The sequence below is a fragment of the Ailuropoda melanoleuca genome, chromosome 1 (assembly GCF_002007445.2).
Source record: "Ailuropoda melanoleuca isolate Jingjing chromosome 1, ASM200744v2, whole genome shotgun sequence".
NCBI lineage: Eukaryota > Metazoa > Chordata > Mammalia > Carnivora > Ursidae > Ailuropoda > Ailuropoda melanoleuca.
Window position 1 is genome coordinate 135,460,903 of NC_048218.1, and position 16,273 is coordinate 135,477,175.

Below are 16,273 nucleotides of genomic sequence, written 5' to 3' on the forward strand. Positions count from 1 at the left end.
ATGTATAATATACAGAAAAATGAAGTGTGTGAAAAGTATCAGCTGCTCAATAAACATTTATTGAGTTTTTTTGCATCAAAACTTCTAGCATTTTTCTGAAATCACTCTGTAATTTTGCCAGCATACTCTCCACGAATTTCTTTCCTTTTTATTTCATAGGTACTGTGGGCATAGCGTGCGTCTGACACATAATGTGGCATTGTGGAGAGAAGTCAGACAAAACCCTCTATGTGAGTAACTTTGAGAAAGTCCTTACGGAGTTTCATTTCCTCATATTTAAATCTCCATACTGGAATGATAGGCCGTCTCTGGTAGAGTGGCACTTAGCCCATGAGGTTTTGTGATAATTAAGTGAGATAAATCATGCAAAGCTTATGAAACTGGGCATGACATGTGGTAAATAAAACGACTGTTTCCTCTTTACATTTTTGTATGCCAGACACTGTGCTGACTCATGTCTTATTCAATTTACTTTTTCAAATGACCAGGTCAGTTATTTGGAAAGTAAAAATGAGCAAACTAACAAAACAACCAAAAGACATGTTGACTGCAAATTTATTTTCAATTCGTCTCTCAACTCTCAAGCATGTTTAATCCAGCTACTTCCTCACTTTCCTATCTATCCAGTCTTTTATGGCTTTCATCCCATCCCTCCTTACTGAAAGTAATAATAGCTACCATTCATTATGTGCCTGCCATGTCCCAGAAACTATAACAAGAGTTTTATGCTGTTTCATTTAACATTTATAAATCTGGTAACTTTTTCTCATTTTTGTCCTGATTAATATCACTGTGGCATATGATATTTCTGACTACTCACTTCTTAGAAAAGTGTTTTTTCTCAATTTCAGAGGTACCACACATTTCAAGCACATTGCCCTCCTTTCTCAGTTCCTTACTTTAAAATCACAGTTGCATGACTGTCCAATGAACTGTTTGACTCCTGCATCCCTCTAAATTCTGTCATACTAGGCCCACCACACTACACAAATCCCAATACCACCTTTCACATCAGACCATTTTTGTGTTACTTCCTTGGCATTTTACAACTGTCTAAATGTTTTTATTTTTATTCAAGATTTATTTACTTATTTTTAGAGAAAGACAGAGAGATAGCACATGAGCGGGAAGGGCAGAGGGAGAGGGAGAGAGAATCTCAAGCAGACTTCCTGCAGAGCACAGAACCTGACAACTGCTAGGTCTCACAATCCTGATATCACAACCTGAGATGAAACCAAGAGTCAGACACGTAACCAACTGTGCCACCCAAGCATCGTAGGTCCAAACGTTTTTAAATCAAAGATTGAGGGGATAGTAATTTTGGCATTATTAACATTCAACTTAGCATTTACTTGAAATTCACAGTCAGAAGATTGTTCTCTTCCCTGAAGCTCATTTACTTATCCATGGATAGAAAACACCTATTGTTTAAATTCTTCTTGAATTAAAAGAAAAAAAATCTATTTGTGTGTGTGCTTGATTTAACTGTACCCAAATGAGAAGAAGAAGGGAAATGTTTTCTCAATCACTGACATCTTGGACCAAATAAGTTAGGTGGGAAAAATTATAAAATGGAATACAGTTTGTGGAAACAGGTATCTTTGAAACTAATTTAGAGAGAAACTACTATAATTATGTTAAGAATTTTATTTCTCAGAGAATCATGCACTGGATCCCAAGTTTCTTTGGTTATGAGGTGTAAAACACAGGAGTTTTAGTATCATTAAAGAAATATAAATATTATACTTTTCTCTCAAAATTTTTCATTTTTTTATGTTTGGAAAGAAAAATACAGATCGTATTAGGGAGTAGCATTAATTATATAATAAACTGATTTTAAAGACAATTTTCCCAACTGGGAAAACCAAAATAAATGAATACTATAACTGTTAAATATTTCTTTAGCCTTTCACAAGAATCAACAACAATAAAACTAATGTTATCTTTTTTATATTATATGATCGATTGTTTGCTATTTAAAGGAAAAAACGAGTCATATTTTTATACCCTAATATACATGCATATATATGTGTGTGTGTGTCTGTGTATATACATATAACTATACAAACCATATTTTTTCTTTACAAGCAGTGATTGTGGTTATTCATCAGAGGGCATTTTTCTTTTATAATTTTCAAGATAAAAGGCATTCTTTTAATGCCAACCAGTGCCTATATGGTAATGTATTACACTGTTAAGCAAGCAACCTGGATTTAATTCCCAGCCCAGATTGCATACTCCCCAGGCTACTTTGTTCAACACCTGTAAAGAAGAAAATAACTAATGCTACATGAAAGCACCAATTTTAGTTTTAAGGAGGGGTGCTAGTTTCCAATAAAGGAATAAAGTGTTATTTTGCTTTGTTTTCTGCTGGAAATGTAGTAGTTGTGGCTTTTCAGCAGGAGATATAAAGCTACCCTACAAAAGGTTCCCTTCCCAGTGTATCCATTGCTCTGTACACTAGCACATGTTTTTCTCATAAAGGGAAGAAAAATGCAGGTATTAGAGTTTCTAATTATATGTTTCTACAAACTGAATTAACACGGAAATGGCAAATTGCTTGGGGGAGCATTTAACCCCATGGCTTTAAAGCATTCAAAAGTATTTGTTTCTTCACACTTGGTCTCTTAAAAGCCATTTGACCATTTTCCCAGGATATCTGTACCTAAAAAAATAGCTTTATATTGACACAGTGGCAACTATTAGGTGGAATTTCTCCTAGCTTTTCTTGAGGGGGTATAACTTTTCATAGCTCCCAAATCTTAAGATTTAAGAGAAGGTTATGGACTTGCAGTAAGTCAGCATATGAACAAATGTTTGTACGCATGTGCATTTGTGTGTCTGTGTATAAGTGTGTTTAGGAGAGAAAGCTACTGTATCTCAGAAACATCAACAGAGGTCTAGAGAAAGTCTTCTTCCCCATGTGATACTTGATCTCTGGAATAGGGGGAACAATGGTAGGAGCCTTCTTGGGATTTTTAAAATAATAGTGTAAGGTGATTGTGTTTATGCACTTCTATTTTAACAACTAAACATATTTAAGGGATAAAGCAGAAAGCACTGTTACTGGAGCACTGTTACTGTTACTTGAGTGGGATATAATCAGACATCTTATTGTCAAATAATTTATCTTTCAGGGATACTAGAATGCTAGTTCTCCTCTGCTCCCTAATTACTATGAATAATTGACTCTCTGTTCTGTTATTTCCATTATGGTGCTTCCGAAGTATAGCCAAGTCATTCTTTTGTATTAAACCCATTTGAAAAAATAGACCACTAACATAACAGTATTTCTTAAAATACTCACATGTGTGTATGATGATATAGTCTTGATTCTACTGTAACAACAAAACAGGTGGGAAAAGTGAATGGGCTCAAATTTATTAAACTTTTTAGATTTTAAAGGATATGTAAAAATTCCATTGAAAAATGATAATTTTTTTCCTATCGATGTTGAGAAGTTTTCTGAATTTTTTTCTCTTATGCAAACAAGAAAGAGCTGGATTTCTTTCTTAAGACAGCATTTTAGACTCAGGTTTGTTTTCTTCTTTCTTTCAACAAAAGGCCATGGACCACCTGTAAATGGGATCTTGAGGGATTCAGTAAAATCTGTGAAATTGAATCCTAGTAATACAATAGATTCTATAAAATAGGCACCTTGTATCTCTTTCCCCATTTCTGCATTCTCTTGTGGTTCTTCCATAATTCAAATATGTGCTTATTTTAAAATGCGTGATTTCTATAAAGTTCGACAACATTTCTCACCACCTTTCTTAAGAAACCCATGTGACTCTTCTTACTGTGCTGGGCAAACTTTGAACTCCTAGATGCTATTTATGATCACTCAAAACATATGCCTCGATAAGGCTACGAAGCAAAGTAATGGCTTGAAAAGCCTACTGATGAAAAAGGTTGGTGGGGAGGCAGTGCTAACCACATGCATGGATCATGCAAGAGGCTATGGGAGGTCACAGGTTTTCAAGGAGTAGGGATCAACCAGGGTCAGATTGGTTACAGCCAATTGCACAACCACATTCTTCTCCATTCATCCCCTGCTGAATCCCTAATTATGACCTACACAATCAGGGCTAAAGCATTAAAGAGTACAACTGTATTGTTCCATGGTGAGTGCTTAGCAGAAAAGCTGGAATTTGATACTTAGTCACAGTTTGCAAACAATGTGGTTGAACCACCTGAGGGGTCACATTTTTACATTCTGAGGCAATTTATTAGTAATGGTACCTGTCAGTCAGAAATCCCCCCAAAGCTCTTTCATTACTAGACATGACTTTGATATAGAAATGGTTCAAAGTAAGAGGCAAATAAAACAAGAGCTAGATCATTTACAAAGAAACATCAGCATATTCCCTTTATCCTTTCCTGATGAGCAATCTTTGTAGTTGTGCTATAAGTGGTGTAAAGTTTAGACTGGATGAGTTATTTTAAAAGCAAGCCTTTTTATTTCTCTAGGAAGGATTTTTAAAGTTCCTAAACTATTTCCATGACTTCTTCCATTTTAACTCAAAATATAAACAGAAGCAAACCCTATGGTTGAGATACTTCATGCAATGACACCTCCTCAGGCTATTGTGCTCCAAATAGGAATGATTCGGAGTTTAAGGAAGCTTGTTTAAATTTAAAAACAGCATTCCGCATAAAGATGTTATACAGCTTTCTCCCAACATACAAACATACACGCGCGGGCACACACACACACACACACACACACGCAACTGCACTTATATTTTCAGTGCACAAAGCAAACTTCTATTTCTGACTATCGAGCACTGTTTTTAAGACACATATAAAGAATAAAAAATTGCTTTTCTAACCTCCAAACAAAAAACATGTTTTACAAACATGAAATATTTTTATAATTCCCTTTTATTTAATTTTCTATACATGTTCCTGAAATTACTACTCTTTTTTTTTTTTTTAAGATTTATTTATTTGCGAGAGAGTGCGTTAGGGGTAGGGGGAGAAGAAGAGAGAGAATCTTAAGCAGATTCCCTGCTGAGCATGGAGACCCGCATGGGCATCATGACCTGAGCTGAAAGCAAGAGTTGGACACTTAACTAACTGAGCCACCCAGGTGCCCCTGAAATCACTACTCTTTTCTTTCTCACTACTACTGACTTCCATTTAGGAACTTACTGTTTATACCTGCCACATTTATGACATCACAGAATGTATAACTGTATGTGTAATGTTGTCACTGCCACATCGTCTCTAAATGAAATTTTTAAGAATGAAAGTCTTCTCTAAAGATTTTATGTGAGCCATTTAAAAAAAAATGAACAAAGGATTTAAGGTAAGAAACTGAACACATGTTAGAAAGCGAATCCATCAAATGAAATAGTATATGTAGAGAAGAAAGATCTGAAAGTAGCCTAGATTTTATTCCATCAATTATTTTCTTTTATATTAGTTATTTAAGGAAATTAAACATACATCATGTGATGGATAGGACACTGTAATGCAGTAAAAATAACTAGCATTTAAAAATCATTGTTACATGCTAGTAAATATGATCCACGCTTTACATGTAATATCTCAATTCTCAAAACAGTCTTGTGAAGTAGGTTATTATTATTCCAATTATAGCAGATGGGGAAAATTAGGCTTAAGGTCACACATACTGCTTCATTATAAACTCTCAATAGCTTTATCAAATGATACTTTATTGAGCCTTATAATCATATTTGCCTTAGCCCCTGCACTTTAACCCACTTATATTTTTAAAAATAGGCTTATAATCAAGTGTTCACCATTCTTTGAAACTTGAAAGATATGCACATATATATGAACATCTGTGCACTTATCTCTTGATTCCAATCCTGAGCTATCTCCATACACACTGATGTTTCAAAATAAAATAGTTCTGGAAATAACAGTGTAAAAACTGGTCCAAGCAAGAATCATCAGAACATGCTAAGTCATTGGCTAAAGTATTGTTGGGGAATAGGATCTTTACATAGTCCCAAAATAACACCCCACAGATAGCTTGATAAATATGTGCAATAAAATGTAACTTTACAATGAAGAAATCCCATTAACCAAGTTACTAGTTAACCATCAACCATGGCTACCCAGTGAAATCCTGGAAATCATTTTAACCACATGATTAAACTTAGCAACTTCCAAAAAAAAAAAAAAAGCCAAATGCCATTATGTGAGTCTCATATAATAGGAAATACACAATATCACCTATAGTATTCTCAGTATTCTTGTCAAAATTGTTTAACCTGATTTTAATCATGACTAAACGTTCAGACAAATCTTTTGGGTGGGACATTCTAGAACATAATTATCTTCCACACTTCAAAGAAAAAAAAAGTTCAATATCATAAAAAAAAGAAAAAGGTGAAATGGAGGGACTATTCTTTCACATTAAAGGAACCTAGAGGGGCATGTAAAATAATTATAATACAGGATACTTAACCAAACCCTGGATCAAAATATCAAACAAATAAAGAATTATAAAGAATACTCTCGAAGTACTTGGGGAAATTTGAGTAAGGACTTATGTTAGATAAGATTACTATTGAAGTATAATTTTTAAGAAGTTAAAAACATGACACAAATATAAAATAAATATATATGTCAAAGATTTTATCTAGCTCATCCATTAGTAAGGAATCAGTAAGCTCTTAAATTTAGACCACAGATTATATGAGGAGCTAAGTTTCTATAGGCAAATTAATGAAAGATTATTAAGATCACATTGCTGGATTAGATACAAAATGAGGGCAATAAACTATAGGTGTCACGGTTATCTTTTTCAGTAGACAGAAGTCATATGCATCTGTACAGACAAAAATCTGTAAGTTAACCTATTCTATTTTATAAAGCATAGGTGGCATAAAATAGGTCAGTTCATAGAAAATTTACCATTTTGTACTACTGAGTATACCAAAGTAAACTCAATAATCTTTTTGTCTGTTAACAAGTTTCATATTTTTTTTTGACATTGTGAAATAAAAATTAAAGTTCTTGGGTGTGATAAAAAAAATTGCTATTTAAGTAGGAAAATATCCTACCTTTGAGAATATACATGCTGAGATATTTTAGGACTGTGTTTCATAATGTCTACAATTACTTTCAAATGATTTCAGAGAAAAATGCTGCTCAGCAATGGCAGAAAGCTAATGCGGCAAAATGGTTAATACCCGATAAATCTATTTGATATACTATATAGGTGCTAATTTTGATTATTTTCCAACTTCTCTGTAGGTTGGAATTTTAAAAAATAAATATTTGCAGACATGAAGAATGAAATATTTGGCTTGTTTTGTCATTTTCTTATTTAAATTTTAAGATGAGATCCAGTTTGCTTGTATACGTGTCTGGGTTTTCTAGTCATTGAAGGCAGTATAATTTGGAGCATAGGCTCTCAAGTTCTCAAGTGAGAGGTTTTTTTTTTAGCAGCTTTTAAACATCAAAATTGCTACTTACAAGCTGGGTATCATTAGACAATGTAAATATATGCTGTGCTTGCTTTTCTCACCTCTATGATAGGGATGTAGCATCCAAATTACCTAGCACATATTTAATACTCAATAAATACTATCTAATTTAATTTCATATTCTACATTTTATACCTTAAATCTTTAGTAATTATAATAGTAGTGTCCATTTGGTTAACTAAACTCCCAGGATTTCTTTAAAGCATAATGTGGTCCTAATTCCACAGGACCTCAAAAGTACATCCATATAATCTAGACTTGCTTGTACTGAGTTACAAAAATCTTTGGTATCTTTTCTAATTGGCAGGACATTTATGAGCTCTTTTTGTTGGTGATTACCCTTTGCCAATCAGCATTTCCAAAAGGAAGTTATAGTCACATGCATTTACTCTGTAAATGTGAAGATTTGAAGTTGAAAAAAAATTTGTCAAACATGGAACTTTGGGTTTAAAATAAGGCAGAAGCTATCTCAATTAGACTAATAACCTTCAGTTAGATACCAGATTGGAGAAATGATAGGAACTTGAGATTCATAAAAATGCAATGTTCTCAAGGTTTTTTTCCTTTTCTTTGAAAATGGACAGGTATAATTTAAAACAATATTTGGAAAAATGGCTTCAGAGTAAAGACAAACTTTCACAGGGGAACATGATGCAGAGGCTGTTCATCTATTTTTAATCCACATTGAGCCACAGCTCTAATATAAACAGACTAATTAGAAGAAAGATTCTGTTCCAAGGAGAAATAAAATTCAGTTCCTGGCTTTTTCATTAAGGATCCCATGGTACCTGCAATTTTTAAGGCACGATCCTTTGAAAAACCCTAATTTGCTTGATTACTGTAACTGGCTAAAGAACTCTCAAATTTAGGCTCTGTGCTAAATTTCTTTTATAGTTGGCTGTTTTATATATAGATATTTAATTCTGGCTCAGAGAAACTCCACTCCCACCATGAATAAAAAGTATGTTACTTACATTGTGATTTAGTAGTGTTCTGCTTTATTGCAAATAAACAGTTCAGACCTGTTTCAGATGCTCTGTACTCATTGCAACACTCACTACAAACTAGAATTTTATTATAAATATAGATAGCTATCATGCTGTTTGGTCTAGAATTCATAAGGTGATGAAAACCATTTGGATTTTTAAATTGCTAAATATTATTGGATAAGATGTTTACTTACATGACAGAAGATAGGAATATTCATTTGAAAGTTCCTAAAAAAAATAAAGAGATACAGATGGGTTATAAATTTATTTCCTTCCATCAAAAATTCTATGACTAGTTTATGTTTCCACTACCAAATTTCATTTTATTTCAACTATAAACTTATTCTTATAAAAATTTGTTCAAAAATTTTAATTGTATAGTAATTTAACTTAATACCCTGGAAAATATTTTTATTGCTTACATTTAAACAATGTTGCTTACAAAAACAAGTTACTAATTTAAAAAATAGCATAGTTTTTCAATTTTTCACTCTATACTGGTATTAACAATCAGTTATTCCCAGGCATCAACTTAGATGTAAGGAATATAACTTAATTCAAATTAGTTTATAGGTAAAAACATTGCAGTATTTATTGAAATTTTTATTTTTTTAAAGATTTTATTTATTTATTTGACAGAGAGACAGCCAGCGAGAGAGGGAACACAAGCAGCGGGAGTGGGAGAGGAAGAAGCAGGATACCAGCGGAGGAGTCTGATGTGGGGCTCCATCCCAGGACTCCAGGATCATGCCCTGAGCCGAAGGCAGATGCTTAACGACTGAACCACCCAGGCACCCCTGAAATTTTGATTTGTAACTCCACTTTTTATTTTTCTATGATTTAAAAGTCAAGTGCATAAAAACAATTATAAATCTATGATTGGCCATGCAATATATAAATTTATAGTTCATGCCACCAACATAAAAAGAGGAGCAGAACGGTACAGTAGCAGAGTTTCACATGCCAGTTTGGTATCAATGAAAACTATACTGTTATAAACTTAGGATATTCATTGTAATCTCTATGTATGCAGAGAAATATAACTCTAAAGAGATTGCATTCAAACCCAGTCAGTCCAAATCCCAGGCTGGGCTCTTAACCATTTTATGCTATCTCTTGTCATAAGAAGGGATTTGAATTATTCACTCATTCATTGAGAAAAGATGTGTATTTCATCTAATGAAAACTATTTTAACAGATTCTGGTATTACACTGCTGAATAAAATATTAAACCTGCCTTTCAGATTATAGTAATCATTGTGACATTTCAATTCATTATAACATAAAACACATATTTGTAAAAAACAAAACTCTTTCGAATAACTCCGGCATGAAAGAAGCCGGGGTCTCGGTGCCATGAGTACTGTGGAAAGACTCAAAGGTATTGGACTTGGAGATGAATTTGTCACTGTGTGGATTCTGACACGTCCTCAACCATACTTCTTATCCCTCTTCTTCCACAGCCACCTTGATTTCTTGGCTGTTTCTTGAAAACTCCAAGCACATTTCTGCTTGAGGCCTTTGTATTTGCTATTCTTTCAGCATAAAGCTTACCTGAAGGTAAGCTTGCGTCTCCTACCTCATGGAGGTCACTTTGCTGAAGAATGGTTCTTTAGCCACATTGTAAAAAATAATTATATTCCTCCCCAGAGATTTCCTACTTGAATTTCTTTCTTGTACCTTTACTTTTTGTCATAGAAGATTAAATATTTGTAGGTCTATCTATCTATCTATCCATCCATCCACATCCATCTATGTCCAATGTCTTTGTTTCTGCAAATAAATATAAGCACTTTGCGAGGAAACATTTGATTTGTTTTGTTTACTACTGTATATTTAGTTCCTAGAAAAGTATCAGGTTCATGATTGGCCTTCACTAAGTATTTTATGATTGATCTGGTCAATGAACCACAACCAACATTATAGAATTTTTATTACATCTAAGAAATGAGCAAATAAAACTAACAGTGCACTAATTATGTAGTTATAAGATTAAGACACACTTAAATATTCAATCAGCTATCCTGCCATTTTGTAAAGCACATTTGTGTGTGTGTGTGTGTGTGTGTGTTCTTTTTATAATTTAAAAGAAGAACATTTTCACAACTCTACTGGGTTTCCTCTCCAAATGTAACTTATGAAATCATAGGATTCTTATTAATCTAATTTAAATATCTCCTAGTGAACTCTAACATTACTTCCTTCTTGACTATTAGTAGAGAGAAGCTTAAAACATTATACTCATTGTATTAGCTTTTGATATTTAAACTTAATATTCTCTAGAAGTAATCTACCTTTTCAGGTAAATACTTCTGAATACTTCTATACTTTAAAATAATTAAAAGGAAATTCTGACATATCTATTATTCAAACAACATAGTTGACTAAATAACATACTTTTCAAACAAGGAGACATTTTGTAGGGGCGCTTGGGTGGCTCAGTCCTTTAGTGTCTGCCTTTGGCTCAGGGAGTGATCCCAGAGTCCTGGGATCGAGCCCCACATCAGACTCCTCTGCCAGGAGCCTGCTTCTTCCTCTCCCACTCCCCCTGCCTGTGTTCCCTCTCTCGCTGGCTGTCTCTCTCTCTGTCAAATAAATAAATAAAATCTTAAAAAAAAAAGAGACATTTTGTATAAGAACTATGAAACTCCTATAAAATGCTAAAAGAACAGACAGTATATTTTTCTAGACAACCATGATTGTTTAAGAATAAAGACAACTAAAATTTTATAGAATGGACAAAATTTTAAATGATTACAAATTCCATTTGTCCCTATAAATATATAAAAACGATCAGTTTAGGCATGTGTTTTTCAAATTAGGTAGATCATAATTATTCAATCAGATTGAGGTGAAAAATAAGGAATTCTAACCTTTCCTACGGAACAAGTAATCTGGCCCTGTATTTGATGACTTATTAAACAAACAGGGTTCATGGGATGGATACATGAGAAACGGATTGGCTGGGAAGGCTGGGTGTTGGAGGACGACGCAGGTTCAAGATAGAAATCTTTGTCTCAAAGACTTTTATATTTTCTTCCATATCCACACATACACCGAAGAGGGTGAGAGAGTGTGTGTGTACGTGTGTGTGCATGCATGCATGTGTGCTTTACTGCGTTAAAGTCAACATTTAGTTTTGGCAAAGAAACAAACAAGTTTTATAATATTTTCAAGATCTCTATGCTGTGTAAAGCTTTATAAGCCTTAAATATTTCAAATATGATTCACTATCATTATCCCAGAATCAAATGATACAATGGAATTTAACATTAATAGCACAAGGCAAAGCTATTTAGAGAAATAATTTCTCTTAACAATCTAGCTGCCCTAAATATTTTACATGAAGGGCAGCCCTAATTAGAGGACATTTTGGGAAAATACATGTTTTTTAATGATTTCAAGTTTGTGTGTGGAAGAAAACTAAGTGTATTTAAAATTTCCTTTTCTGCCCATGACCACTTGAGAGGAAATCTAGTTTCCATAATTATGATTCACTGACACCTGAGTCATCAAATGATGTTTTATATCCTGTTTGATGTTCATGGAGTCTTACGAGTCTGTCTTTTAAAGGTTTTCTTCTTTGAACTAAGAAGTCATATTTGCCAAGTTTAAAATTTAACTTGTTTTCATAAAACTTAAGCTCATTTTAAAGTCAGAAAACACTGAATTTGAATGGAATTCAATGAAGAAAGCATTTTTTTCTTATTTACTTAGGCTAATGGGTAGAGGAAAACGGAGTATGTCACAAAGAAGTTACAAAAAATTAAAAAGCAGAGCTTGAATGCCAAGCCTACCTAAATTTGATGATAGAACAGTAGTAAAACCAGCCTAAAAATTTAGTCTACAATATAGAATAATAGATGAAACCAGCTTCCATAATTAATAACAGAAGGGAATGTGGTGAAATTCAATTTAAGCAGCATTCATTGATATAAAGATTCAAAGACTGAGTACTCTGCCTTCAAAGGGCTTCCAGTTGAGCAGGAGAGAAATACACATAAGCAAACACTTGTAATACATCATAATAAGTAAACTGATAGAACTACTTGCAGAATGACACAGAGGAGAAAGTGATGGCCTCTCCCTGGAGAAGTCAGAGCAGATTATACAGATGAGGTATAGTTGTAAATGCACACTGAACAGTGAATAGCTTTCCAAGTAGACAAAGGAGCCAGATTCCTATATGATGTGTAAGTAAGTTTGGACAAAGTTTAATAATGAAGGGAGCCATTCAATGTTTTAACACAGAAGTGACAAGATATGTGTTTTAGTAATCAGAGTATAAATTGTTTTAGAATGCTTCTCTTGTGCAAATGGGGCAAAAACTAATACATTCATACTGTGACTGAGCTTAAGCCATAGTTTCCTTTATCCACTTCATCCTACGTTCTTTTGAGGGGCTAAATATTAAATTGTTTGTATGTGGAAACAATGGAAAAATTACTTATTCGGAAAGAGAAACTGTTTATTTATCCAAAAGTCTTTTCATCTGGCTTCCCCAAACAGTTTTAAACTGTCATTTATGCTGGGTTAAGTACCAGTAATTCAATTCCATGGCAGGAACACAGACAGAGCAGAATCCCTGTGACTGTCACCTAAAACAGCTTTTTGGTTCTATGTGCTTTTATCTACCATCCTTCAGAATAAAAGATCACAAGAGGTTTTACAATAGGCTCTCTGGATGGTTGAGGTGATTCCCCAAAGGACCAAACAAAGAGTGATATATGGTGAATCAAAGGAAAGTAAGCTTAAGTGGCGTATCTTTCCTGGAAGACCAGCTGCAATAAAAAAGGGGTAACAGGATGAACTCAAGTAGCAGAAATGGTAGGTGGGATTTTGTGTCATTTGAGCTAGTAATTACATTTTACTGCTAGTATTCAAAGTAACTCCCTACTTTGGCCGTTCTCCTTTGCATGTTTCTTTCAAGTTTGCAGTCTATTACTTAAACTGATATTATAATTAAGATAGACTTATGTAATATGCTCCTGAGATTGGATACTATTTTTCCTTTTTTAAAGTAGAACATATTTCATTTAAAAATTTTATAAGTTTAATTTCAAAATTAATCTGATGCTTTTATAGCATTAATTTTCTATTTCTAGCTCTGATTTTTCTTAATAAAAGAGGAAAGCTGCTTTAAAGAAAAACATTAAAGTTTTTTCTTTACACTGGATGTTACATTATGATACACGAAATAAAGTATTCCAGATAGACAGTATTTTCAAAGAGGGAATGCCAATACAAAAGTATCTTGAAATGTGAAGTAATCAGATTGATAGAATAAAAGCAAATAGAATATCAAAGGACTGTAATATATGAATCTACCAAAGTACCATAATCAGGAGTTCTCAGATGCTAATTTTCATAATTAATTTCTCTATAATTATACTCCAGTCTACTATTGGTGTTTCCTCAGGCCAATGGGCATTAACTGCTCCCCTACTAACCATAGCTGATTTTTATAAAGCTAATTTTAAGAAATTAAAGGAAATAAATGTTGATGCCTACACAGATGAATAATGGAAGAAAGTTTTTGTGAATCAAGCAGTCCATCCTGAAAAGGGCTGGAAAAAATATGTAAGCATTATATATTTTCAGAGACTTCCAAAGACCATAGACCATGGAGCATTCTTTGTTAATCAAAAGGAGGTTAAGTGCTATTATTCCAGCAGTCAACAAATATGTATTGACTTCTGTCTACTGTGGACATCAAATAGCAAGACCAAAGTGAAGTGGATATAAATACTGTACTCAAGAAGTTTATAGTGTGTTAGAGGTAACTTTATGATGTGTCTGTGTGTATAAAACAAAATAAAAAATAGTCAGAATAAGATAGCCCTACAACACTGTATGTTAGGCTTGAACAATTCAATTGCCTTTTTCCACAACTTCAAGGCATCATACTAATGTGTTATGATGGCATCCATAGAAGACGAGGCCTATAATTATAATTGGTGTGCCATAGTAATTATGGTTGTCATATAGTTAAAATTACATTGGTTCATGAGCTGTAATGGGTCAAATAACTTTTCTCTAAGCAAGATGTTGGAACTAACTTGAAGTGTTAGCTACTTCATTCTGTATATCAACATAGATGGCCAGCAAACCACCGGAAAAACGTGCTTTTCAAACCGATAATTGTATAGCAAGAACATTTCCCGCTCCCCTCCCTGCCACCTGAATAAGGACAGGGGATATATTCCCTAAATACTGCTTTTGTGTAGTAGGTAATAAGATGTCATCTACCACGTAGAAACAGTCAAGTGTTTGAGAGATCACAGTATGTCAGCAAGGTGACCAATAATTCAGGTTTCTCAGTCCTTGAAGACCCATATTCTGTATATTGTAATAAAAGATTTTGTTAAATCTTCCTTTTTATTTCAGCTTAATACAGATTGGAGTTTCCTTATTATTATAGTTTATTCTTTCTAAATATGTAATAAAGCAACATTATGAAAGTATAAATATGTGTCAACTATATAGAGCAAACTAAAGGAAAAGGGGGTATTCCCCAGAAACTGTTGTATAAGAGGGACCTGAGCAGGATAACACAGTGGTGACAGTGTAAAAGAGCTTCAATGAGAAGGTGAACACAAAGAAGGCAGGATGAGCGAACCCACTGGTTCACTGGTAATTTTCTTTCTGTAGTCCCTATTAAAAAGCTTTAGAAAAAAGGGTGAAAAAATGCTTATTTTTAATAGAGGTGAGAAAACTAACTCTTTAGAGTCAGAGAGTTAAATAATTTCTACATTCAATGACTTCTCTGCTGGATCAAGCATGAACTTAGAATAAGGAACATTAACCACCTGTACCTGTCTCGGGTTGTTGTGATTTAAAGACTAAAAAGTAAGACAATAACAAATGACTTTTCTCTTTCCTGTCTGTAGCCCTTGGAACATAGATCAGAAATTAGAGAGGGAGAACGCACACGTAACTTCTCTCTCTACCTTCCCCCTCTTTTGTTCTAAACTCACAGACAGTTCTCAGTGAAGAGGATATAGAAAATACAGGGGAGCACAGAAGGCCTAGGGCAAGTGACAGCTCATGTGCCCACTTGAATAAATTTTACCTTACTCTCATGCCTGCCTTAACTCTTGAGTATATTTTAAGAAGTAAAACTATTTTGTTATTTTAGATTACTGACTACAGTGCTGGTTTTATTTACAGTGTTTCTTCTGAGCATAAGCAAGGCAGCAGTCCTAATTATTTTATTTTGACAGAACAAATATGTGTGCTATGAAAATTTCTGGATCATGTCTGATATTAAAACAGAGCCATGAAAATAGATACATCGGATGAGACTTTTCAAACAGTGACTGCCAAAGGTTAGCCACCCACAAAGAATATTTAGATTAAAGCTATAAAAAGCTTGCTTGTGGAATTACTAACTTGGAAAGTAGAAAAGGAATTAAATCTATAAACACCAAAAAAACAGGGTCAAGATGACAGCGCATGTGAAGATTTCCGACAGTGTTAACAATGCTCTAAGTATCATAAAATACAAAAAAAAAAAAAAGAGCAAATGGAATTCATATTGGATTACTGAAACAAGAGTATATTTACCTTTAAACATTGAAAATTTAAAAATAAGTATTTCCAGGTTAGAAAAAGCAATTAGTAAATTCATGACACAGGAGACAGAATCAGTGCATTTACTTATATATTAAAATATTTATGAGTACCTACCATGTGCTAGACCCTACTTGGTAAAAGAATAAAGAAGGAAACAAATAGTCTTAACAGTTACATTTGGAGCAGAGGAGGGAAAGAAATAAGTAAAAATGTATTTTGTTAAAAAGTAATACACACCCACGG

At 33.6% G+C, this 16,273-nt stretch overlaps 1 protein-coding gene across 1 annotated transcript in view; it reads right to left on the reverse strand.

Moving 5' to 3' along the window:
- SEMA3A (semaphorin 3A) overlaps positions 1-16,273 on the reverse strand; it is a 455,650-nt gene that overhangs the window by 393,710 nt on the left and 45,667 nt on the right. Inside the window, exon 2 of the mRNA XM_034667173.1 lies at positions 8,650-8,683. The gene's annotated coding sequence lies outside the window, so the exon portion shown is untranslated. The remainder of the gene's footprint in view (positions 1-8,649; positions 8,684-16,273) is intronic.